Source organism: Solanum dulcamara, chromosome 10 (genome assembly GCF_947179165.1).
Source record: "Solanum dulcamara chromosome 10, daSolDulc1.2, whole genome shotgun sequence".
Classification (NCBI taxonomy): domain Eukaryota; kingdom Viridiplantae; phylum Streptophyta; class Magnoliopsida; order Solanales; family Solanaceae; genus Solanum; species Solanum dulcamara.
In genome coordinates this window covers 67,299,723-67,310,105 of record NC_077246.1, presented here as the reverse complement: position 1 = coordinate 67,310,105, position 10,383 = coordinate 67,299,723, and the positions used below count along the sequence as shown (strand labels likewise).

General features: G+C 39.2%; 1 long non-coding RNA gene across 1 annotated transcript; it reads right to left on the bottom strand.

The window, feature by feature from the left end:
• Positions 1 to 3,228: 3,228 nt before the first annotated feature.
• LOC129871060 (uncharacterized) lies at positions 3,229 to 5,258 on the bottom strand. The gene is made up of 4 exons (XR_008762175.1): positions 5,163 to 5,258; positions 4,977 to 5,072; positions 4,311 to 4,357; positions 3,229 to 3,315 (listed from the first exon to the last, which is right to left on the bottom strand). It is a non-coding gene; the product is annotated as an uncharacterized LOC129871060 (long non-coding RNA).
• Positions 5,259 to 10,383: the final 5,125 nt, after the last annotated feature.

Below are 10,383 nucleotides of genomic sequence, written 5' to 3'. Positions count from 1 at the left end.
GTTTAAAATCATGTCTTAGTTAGTGTGATGTTGTACATTTTAACAATTTAGAAATCATGGGATGTAACAACTAATTCTCGACATACCATTTTGTATAGAAATCATGCTCGTAGGATTTTATAATTTTAATATGTCATTTCTGTATATATTTTAATTAATATTTTTAACATATCATTTTGTGTAGACATCATATTCATAGGATTTATAAGTTTTAATATATCATGTCCACATATACTTTAAGTAATATTCTTAACATACTAATCACATAGAAATCACACTCATATTTTGAACGTCTCCTCTTCGTCTGATGAATCCTGATGACAAAAATTATCGTTTTGACAATTCTTTGTTCTTTTAACATCTTTGTACTTGCTGAATGGAGGGATATGGTGATCCTTTATAAATCTGCAAAAAATGTTAGTTTTGAATGAATTGATCTGTGTTGAATTCTCCATTTGTTTTCTCCTTTTCTTGTTATCTTCGATCGTTTGCTCTGATTCTCCACTTCTCGGTAGATATAAGACAAAATATTTCTATGTAAAAAAAGTTTTTGATGTATTAAAAGCTTTAAGAAAGATGAGTTTTTGAAAAGCAATTTGAGAAGGGTTACTACCAGATGTCATGTCATGCATAGCTCAAATGAACATCCTTGATTCAAAACCTTGAGCATGTTTGCTAGCTTGTTCAAAAAAGTTGAGGATTTTTGAAGGTTGAAGCTGCGAAGTTCTGACATAACTAGAAAATTTTGTAATTGACTTTGAACTCTGATGGTGTTGGAGATTATTGAGGTTGACATTGACCCTCCAACAATGTCAGGGATCATTCGAGGCCAACCTTGAACTTTGAAGTTAAGTAAAACCTTCTGATGATATTAGATAAAAATTTTGAGGTCATCCTCAAAAATTTCTGTCCCAGTTAGATGTCTTGGTAAATATCATACTACCAATAAGATATTTGCAGAATTTTTGAGGTCCTATCAAAAATTATGTCCCAGTTACTTTTCTGATGCACCTCAGTCTTGTTTTCTCTTGTGAACAGATCTTCTTTGAAATTTTGAGTCCCTCTCAAAATTTCTGTCCTAGTTTCTATCATAAATAGAGAACTTACGGGAGATATGACCGAACCATTGTGGCGCCTACGTATCCCATTGAGACAGGAATCAGGTCAAACGTAGTTCCCCTTTCTCGGGAGATAACTGAGGAATAGGGATTTTTAATAAGAAAGTGACCGAAGCCGACATAGGCCGCCTACGTATCTCATTCTTGAAAATTCAGGTCAGACGTAGTTCATTACAAATAGGAGGGCTACTTTTAAAATAAACCAACATAGAAACGGTTACAAGCAAATGATACAGCTATAAATATTGAACCTTCAAACATAGTATCTCTTGACGGCGTCTGAGTTGATTGGCTTCGGCCACTCTTGGCCATCCATTTCGGACAATATTAAGGCACCTCCAGATAACACTTTGCGAACCATGTATGGTCCTTGCCAATTTGGCGCAAACTTTCCTTTATACTCATTTTGATGTGGAAAAATGCGTTTGAGAACCAACTGACCAACTTCAAATGTTCTTGGTCTCACTCGCTTGTTAAAAGCACGAGTCATTCTTTGCTGGTACAGTTGACCATGGCAAACGACAGTCATTCTCTTTTCATCAATCAAGGCCAAATGTTCAATTCGATTACGAACCCAATCGGCGTTGCTCAATTCAGCTTCTTGAATAATTCTCAATGAAGGTATTTCCACTTCGGCGGGGATTACGGCCTCCGTCCCATACACTAGCAAGTATGGGGTTGCTCTAATTGATGTTGTGACAGTTGTTCGGTATCCCAACAGAGCATATGGCAACATTTCATGCCAACCTCTGTGATTGCCAATCATTTTCCTCAAGATCTTTTTAATGTTCTTGTTGGCAGCTTCTACGGCTCCATTCATTTGAGGACGATATGCGGTTGAGTTTCGATGATTAATCTTGAATTGCTCACATATCTCTTTCATCAAATGACTATTGAGATTTGCTCCATTATCGGTAATGATGGAATCCGGTATTCCAAATCTACATATCAAATTGTTACAGACGAAGTCTGCTACTACCTTCTTCGTGACTGATTTATAAGAGGCTGCTTCCACCCACTTGGTGAAGTAATCAATAGCAACTAAAATGAACCTATGTCTATTAGAGGCGGATGGCTCTATTGGACCAATGACATCCATACCCCAAGCGACAAACGGCCAAGGAGAACTCACAGCATGGAGTTCGTGCGGAGGTACTCGAATCAAGTCACCGTGCACTTGACATTGATGGCATTTTTGCACATACTTACAACAATCGTGCTCCATAGTCATCCAAAAATAGCCGGCTCGCAGGATTTTCTTTGCCAAGGTAAGCCCATTCATATGTGTTCTACAAACTCCCGCGTGAATCCGTTTGAGAAGCTTCGTAGCTTCAATAGCATCGACACACCTTAGAAGACCCATATTTGGAGTTCTCCTATAAAGGGTTTCTCCACTTGGAAAGAAACTGTTAGTCATTCGACGTATTACTTTCTTCTGATTGAAAGTCGCATTATCTGGATAAGTTCCACTTTCCAGGTACCTTTTTATGTCAAAATACCAAGGTCTCCCATCTGGTTCTGCTTCGACATGCGAGCAGTGAGCGGGTTGTTCTTTCAAATATATCTCCACAGGATCAATGTAACTTGTATCTGGATGTTTGATCATTGAGGAGATAGTAGCAAGAGCGTCAGCAAATTCGTTTTGCAACCTTGGGGTATGCCTAAACTCGATCTTGTGAAACCTTTTACACAACCTTTGCACTAACTTCACGTACGGTGCGATCTTCGAATTCTTCACAGCCCACTCCCCTTGAACCTGATGAATCAGCAAATCTGAATCTCCTATTACCAACAACTCTTGTGTCACGACCCAACTCCGTGGGCCATGACTGGTGCCCGAGTTGGACACCCAGATATACCCTTATCCCCACTTAGTACATCACTCGAATAAACATAGGTAATGATCAGAAGGGATCTCTAAATAGATATAATGCACGAGGGCCGATAGGCCATCACGAAATACAAAAAACCCAAAACATATATACAAAACCCACATATCATGTCTACAGACCTCTACAGAATGATATCCTAGTCATATGACGGGACAGGGCCCCGCCGTACCCTGAACAACATATATATATATATATATATACAACAGAAAGTGTTAGTACCAAAATAGGGCTCCGGACAAAGGAGCACTGTCGACCAACATGGTGGATGTCCTAAGCGAGCGGATCAGCAAACCAATCATCTGTACCTGCGGGCATGTAACGCAGCCCCCGAAGAAAGGGGGTCAGTACGGAAAATGTACTGAGTATGTAAAGCATGGACTGAAATCAGTAAAGTCATTACCAGAGCAAAATGTACAAAAATAAGCAAAATATCCAAAAATATCAAATGTTTATCAAACCACATATAATGGATTATAATAAGTAAAGTCATTACCGCGATAGAATGTACAAACTGAGCAAAATGTCCGGAGATATCAAATGCTGATCAAAACCTCCGATAATGTATACAGAAAAACATATGCCATATCCGGCCCCATTATGGGATTCGGTGAACAAAGTGTGGTTGCCCTCCCATCATCGGCACCACGGCACAGCATAACACCAGAGTAGGGAATATCTCCGTAACAAATCATATCATATCAGATGGCCATATCAAATCATATTATATCATATCACAAACATATATGTACATGGCACAGCATAACTCCGTGGCATAATATTTACCACCCCATGGTACATGTCATACCTGCCCCCTCACGTCGGGACACGGCGAATAATGCAGAGAAATACGCACGAAAACATATCCTGGCCCAGGCTCAGTGAAAGAAGCATTGAGGCATCCACGAGTGGAGTAGTGAGAAACTATATGCAATTTAAATCATATTTAAGACTCAATGGAATAATCAAAATGAGCTATCATTTAAAAATCGAGATGAGACTCATGTCAAGTACCTTTCGAATGTTACCCTGGATTATATCAGAATAAATCTTCTGGAATCATATAGACGTATCGAAGCATAATAAAATACCTTTTGGAAATCAAGGAATTGGCCATCCTAATGGCTCTAGGAATAGGAACCTCTTTGAAATTATATAAAACTCATATTTTTGTTTCATAAATACCATACCAAAACAAAGATTAGCTTTACATACTTATGTCAAAACATGAAAATCGAAAGAATATGCTTTACATACTTATAACAAATACATGCCAAAAGAAAGAAAGGTTCGCTTTACATACCTCTTACGAATTACTCTTAACTATGCTCGCCTCGTCGTCTCTTGAACCTATTTAACATGAAATTAATACTAAGGTTAATAAACTTTCACTTTCCAATTTCCAACTCTACACCCAAGTAACCATAGGAATCATTTCCTTATCTATGTCTCTCGACTAGTTTATTACTAGCTCCGAATCTACCGAAAATCGGGCAGCATCTCCCCTGTAACTTGAACATCCCCGAGTTTTCAACTCGGCCACCATGTCAACAACCATACCAACAACAACATCCAGCAGCATGTATACAAGTAAATCACTTCAACTTTACACAATACAAGCTCTATACAACTCATTCCAAACTACGGTACCAAAATAGAGTTTTTAACCTTTATTTCGTAAAATATGTAGTCATACCAAACGGAGGGTTGTGTGGATGCAACCAGCAGCACCCACATCCATTTTTTAGTACTTTACATCCCTGCAACACGTAATTAAACCACCACCAAACTGCAGCACCACAACAACAACACACTACGCGACTTCGATTTAACTACTACGACTTTCATTTAGTTTGTTTCCAATGTCAAACATCCTTATACATTTTTTTTACACTTCCAGCATATTTTAAGACATGTAATATACTTCATAACATCATCATAAAGTCCAGTTCAAAACAGAAAACTTTACCTTTCCCGAAATTCACCAAAACTCGCCAAAACTTGCCTCGGAATTTCCTTTAGCGCAGCTGAAACTTAGGGACTGTTTGGTAACGTTTTGGGCTGCCTCAAACCATAAAATTTCATTACTAACATATTCATAACATCATGGTATATCTCATATAATTAATTCTTGGAACGGAATTGGAGAACTTACCTTTTTCTCCTCCCAAAATCGTAGCTCTTTCCTTGTTTCTAGCCTAAGTTTCTCTTCTCCTCTCTTCTATTGTTTTTTTTTCTCTTGTAATTCCGTTTTGTTTCTCTTGAAATCTCTAGATGATTATGGAAATTAATGAGTCATAAGACTCATATATATATATATACAACTTTAGGGGTGACACATGTCATCCCCTAAGTGGTGACACATGTCAAGCTCTAAGTGGCGACACATGTCAAGATCTAAGTGGTGACACATGTCAAGGTTTCATTAGTCCAACACACCCCTTTTCTCCAATCATGGGATGCCATGTGGCATGTGGGTCCCACATGAGTCTTCTTGAAGACTTTGTGAAATTCCCATTTTACCCCTAGCCTTTCACAATATTACCATAGGCCACTTTGCGAATTTTTCTTTTTGCCCTTTGCCATTTCCAATATTTCCACACTATTAATGATCATAAATAATATTCATATCCAACTTGTATATTAAATAAATTTTGGAAGATGTTCATTTCCTTAACTTTACCACGGCTATCTTAAAACATCCAACCGTATAAAATACGGGATATAACATCCTCCATGAGAAATTCCAAATTTTGCCCCTTACATTTTCTAATATTTCCAAGTTGAAATTCCAATTTAGTCATAAGAATTTTGTATCCAACAAGATCAACCATAGCGTTTCCCTTGACTTATTACCGTTATCCCGAAATGCCCTAATGTTCAAAATACGGGTTATAACATCTTGAATGTCTTTATCGACTGCCATCTTTAGACCCATGATGTATGCTTCATACTCAGCCATGTTGTTCGTGCAACGAAATTAGAGTTTGGCTACCGAGGGTAATGTTGGCCAGATTCTGATATTAGGACTTCTCCAATTCCACTCCCTTCATGATTCACTGCCCCATCAAAAAATACTCTCCAACCAGGGTATACTTCGGAGATATCTTCTCCTACAATTAATACCTCTTCATCGGGAAAATAAGTTCTAAGCGGTTCATACTCTTCGTCTACTGGATTTTCTGCGAGATGGTCGACTAAGGCTTGTGCTTTTATTGCCTTTTGGGTCACATACACAATATCAAACTCACTCAACAACATTTGCCATTTTGCCAATTTCCTAGTGGGCATCGTTTTCTGAAAAATATACTTCAAAGGATCCATCTTGGAAATGAGATATGTAGTATATGAAGACAAGTAATGTCTCAACTTTTGAGTAATTCAGGTTAAAGCACAACAAGTTTTCTCCAAAGGAGTGTAACGAGCCTCGTATTGAGTAAACTTCTTGCTTAAGTAGTAGATTGATCGTTCCTTCTTCCCCGTCTCATCATGCTGACCTAGCACGCATCCAAATGCATTATCCGAGACAGACAGATATAGCAACAATGGAACTCCGTCCCTTGGAGAAACTAGCACCGGTGGATTAGACAAGTAACTTTTGATAGCATCGAAAGCTGTCTGACATTCTTCGGTCCATTTTGTCAATGCATCTTTTTTCAGTAGCTTAAAGATAGGATCACAAATCAATGTGGATTGAGCGATGAATCGACTGATGTAGTTCAATCTTCCCAAGAAACTCATCACTTCCTTCTTAGTCTTTGGTGGAGGTAATTCTTGAATCGCCTTGATTTTAGCGGGATCAAGCTCGATACCCCTTCTACTGACTATAAACCCCAATAACTTACCGGCTGGCACTCCAAAAACACATTTAGCGGGATTTAATTTTAAGTTATATTTGCGCAAACGATCAAAGAATTTTTTCAAGTGATTCAAATGATCCTCACTCTCGCGGGATTTGATAATGACATCATCCACATACACTTCAATTTCCTTGTGAATCATATCATGAAAGATGGTTGTCATGGCTCTCATGTAAGTAGCCCCAGCATTTTTGATACCAAATGGCATTACTCGATAATGATACACACCCCACGATGTGATGAAAGCTGTCTTTTCTGCATCTTCTTCATCCATTAGAATCTGGTGATAACCTGCGTAGCAATCCACAAATGACTGCATCTCATGATTGGCACAATTATCAATGAGAATATGGATATTTGGCAATGGAAAGTTGTCTTTAGGGCTAGATTTGTTCAGATCTCTATAATCAATACAGATTCTGATCTTGCCATCCTTCTTAGGGACTGGAACAATATTAGCTAACCAAGTCGGATATTTTTTCACTTTCACAACTCCAGATTGAATTTGCTTGGTAACCTCTTCTTTGATCCTCAAACTTAAATCTGGCTTGAATTTTCGAGTCTTTTATTTTACTGGACTGCAATCCGGATTTATCGGCAATTTATGAGACACCATGTCTACACTCAAACCTGACACATCATCATAAGACCAAGCAAATATATCTATGTACTCTCTAAGCAGATTGATAAGTTCCATCCTCTAAGCCCTTGCTAAATGGACGCTAATTCTGGTTTCCTTGATACACTCATCATCTCCCAGATTCACAGCCTCGGTTTCCTCTTAATTTGGTTTGCACTGATCCTCAAATTGTTTCAAACCCTCGGTGAGGTGTTCAGGTATGGTAGCCTCTTCATCATAATCCTCGGACTCATCACCATCTATCTTATTTTGTTCATTTAGCTTGTGACATGACATGATATTGGCAGGTTTTAAGTTATTTTTACTGAAATCAAAAGCAAACAAAGTCAAATAAAATATAGATCGATAAACAAATAACAAGTAAAATTTGCAATAAAAGAGGCCTTCATTTAAACCAAAATAAATACAAATTTTGGCCATGACCATTGGTCAATCTGCCTTTTTTCAAACATTATAAAGGTAACTTAAAGCATAACAAAATAGAAACAAACAAAGGGTGGGTCTCGGGCCTCCTCCGGACCACCATCGATTTAAAAATAAGCAGATAATATGTCTTTATCTACCAAGATGAGTGAGGTACTAAGAGCGGTGCAGACGTCCAATTAGATAGTTGCTCCTCTGGCTCAGCATAACGGATGCTCGATGTCCCCGTTTCTTCCTCTAATATTGCGTCAATTTCTCCAAAAAGATCCCAGATTCCTTCCCCAAGATCGCCATCATTGACATATTCTCGCACTGGAAATGACATATACAAGTGAGGTATTGGTCTAGCGAGTACCCGATCAATCTTCCTATTTATCGCATCTGCCTCATCGTCTTCTGTAGGGTCATATCCCAAACCATACTTTAATCTTTTATCGGGAATCTGAATGGGCTCGATGATTCCTTGGAAGTACTTCCCCAATCCAAAACCTGGCTCAAAACCATTTTGAAGCATGACAGTGGCTATCATTTTATCAACAGGTGGCATAAGAGGTTGTGGGACCGAATCGTCGTCAGTGGCATTCACCAGCTTAACTGTATAGAAATCAGTACCTCTGGTAATATCATCAATAATTGACGTGCAACTGTTTGAATGCCTCCCCTCACCATAAACAACCACCTCATGGTCATTCTTCATGAACTTTATCATCTGGTGGAGAGTAGAGGGAACGGCTCCAGCCATATGGATCCATGGCCTTCCTAACAGTAAGTTGTAGCTGGCGGTGATGTCCATCACCTGGCACTCTATAATGAAATCAATAGGCCCTACTTGAATATCCAAATTCACAGCAGCTAATGTATTTCTTTGACCCCTATCGAAAGTCCTTACATTAACTTGGTTCTATCGGACTTTCCCTAAATCAAAGTTCAACTGTTTGAGAGTCGACAAAGCACAAATGTTAAGACCCGATCCATCATCGATCAATACACGATTCATGATCTTTTCCCGACACATAATAGCGATATAAAGAGCTTTGTTATGCATCACACCTTCGAATGGTAACTCTTCTTTGCTAAAACTGATGCGGTGTCCTTGAACAACTCGACTCACCATAGCGGCCAGATTATCTCCATCTGTACCACGGGTACATAAGTGTCATCCAAAGCTTTCATCAAAGCATGTCTGTGCTGTTGTGAGCTCATCAACAATGCCCACACTGAGATTTGGGCTGGTACTTTCTCCAGATGCTTCACTATAGAATACTCTTTTGGCTGCATTTTCCGCCAAAACTCTTCCGCCTCAGCTTCACTGATCAGTCTCTTTTGTTGATCTTTCTTATTCCATCCTTGAGCCAATTCTTCTGGGGTGTAACACCTACCAGACCGCGTCATTCCCTGAGTTGCCGCGGTCTCAATCACGAACTTATTTTGGTTAGGAATTTCTTTCGGCACCAAAGCAACAACCTTTTGAGGTGTCAAAATCACAAAATTCGATTTCTCCTTTATGCTTAGTGAAGCCACAGCCATTTCAAGGCTGTTAGTATAGGTTGGTACTATGGCCTTTGTTACACACCAATCTTCTTCCATCTCAATCATGTTAATATTAACCCCTCCATGATTCGGCAAAGGATTACTATTGACATTAGGGGCGGCAGTTTGGAGAGTGACTACCTCACGATCAATCAAATCCTGAATCTTGTGCTTCAAATTGATGCAAGTTTCAGTATCATGCCCAACACTATTAGAATGATACGCACATGTTTTGTCAGCTCTAAAAAATCTAGAGCTTGTATCAGCCGGTTTAGGTGTAATGGGGTGAATAATGCCTGCGTCTCTCAATCTTTCGAACAACTTAGTCCGACTCTCCACTAGAGGAGTAAAATTCCTGGCGGGCCTATTTTCAAAATTAGGTTGGGAAAGGTTGTAGTTATTTTGCGGGGGTGGTGGCACATGACGATAACTCGGACGATTTTGGCGGGAAAGTGCAGGAGTTTGGAATCTTGGGTACAGTTGGGTCTGGTAATTTGGTTGTGGAGCTTGGTAGTTTGGCGGGGTGTTTTGGTAATGTGGAGTTGGGTAATTGGAGGGTGGAGTTTGATAATTTTGAAATGGGACTTGGTAATTTGGGTATGGGGTTTGGTAACTGGAAGGTGGGGTTTGGTAATTCGGTTGTGTGTAGTAAACTTGATGTGAGTTTTGTGGATCTCGTGGATAGGTTTTGAAAGCTATAGGTTTTCCTGGCTTGGTATTGGCGAACCCCCTCCCTTCAGGTGTGTAAGAGATGGTAGATACATCCTCTCTCTTCTTTTTAAACAATCTTGATGACCCAGTTGATGAGGCTACACGGGCTATATTTCCGATCTTGAGCCCATCCTCGATAGTCTCACCTACCTTGACTATCTCAGCAAATTTTTCTCCGACAAACAACATTAATCTTTCATAGTATTCAGGCT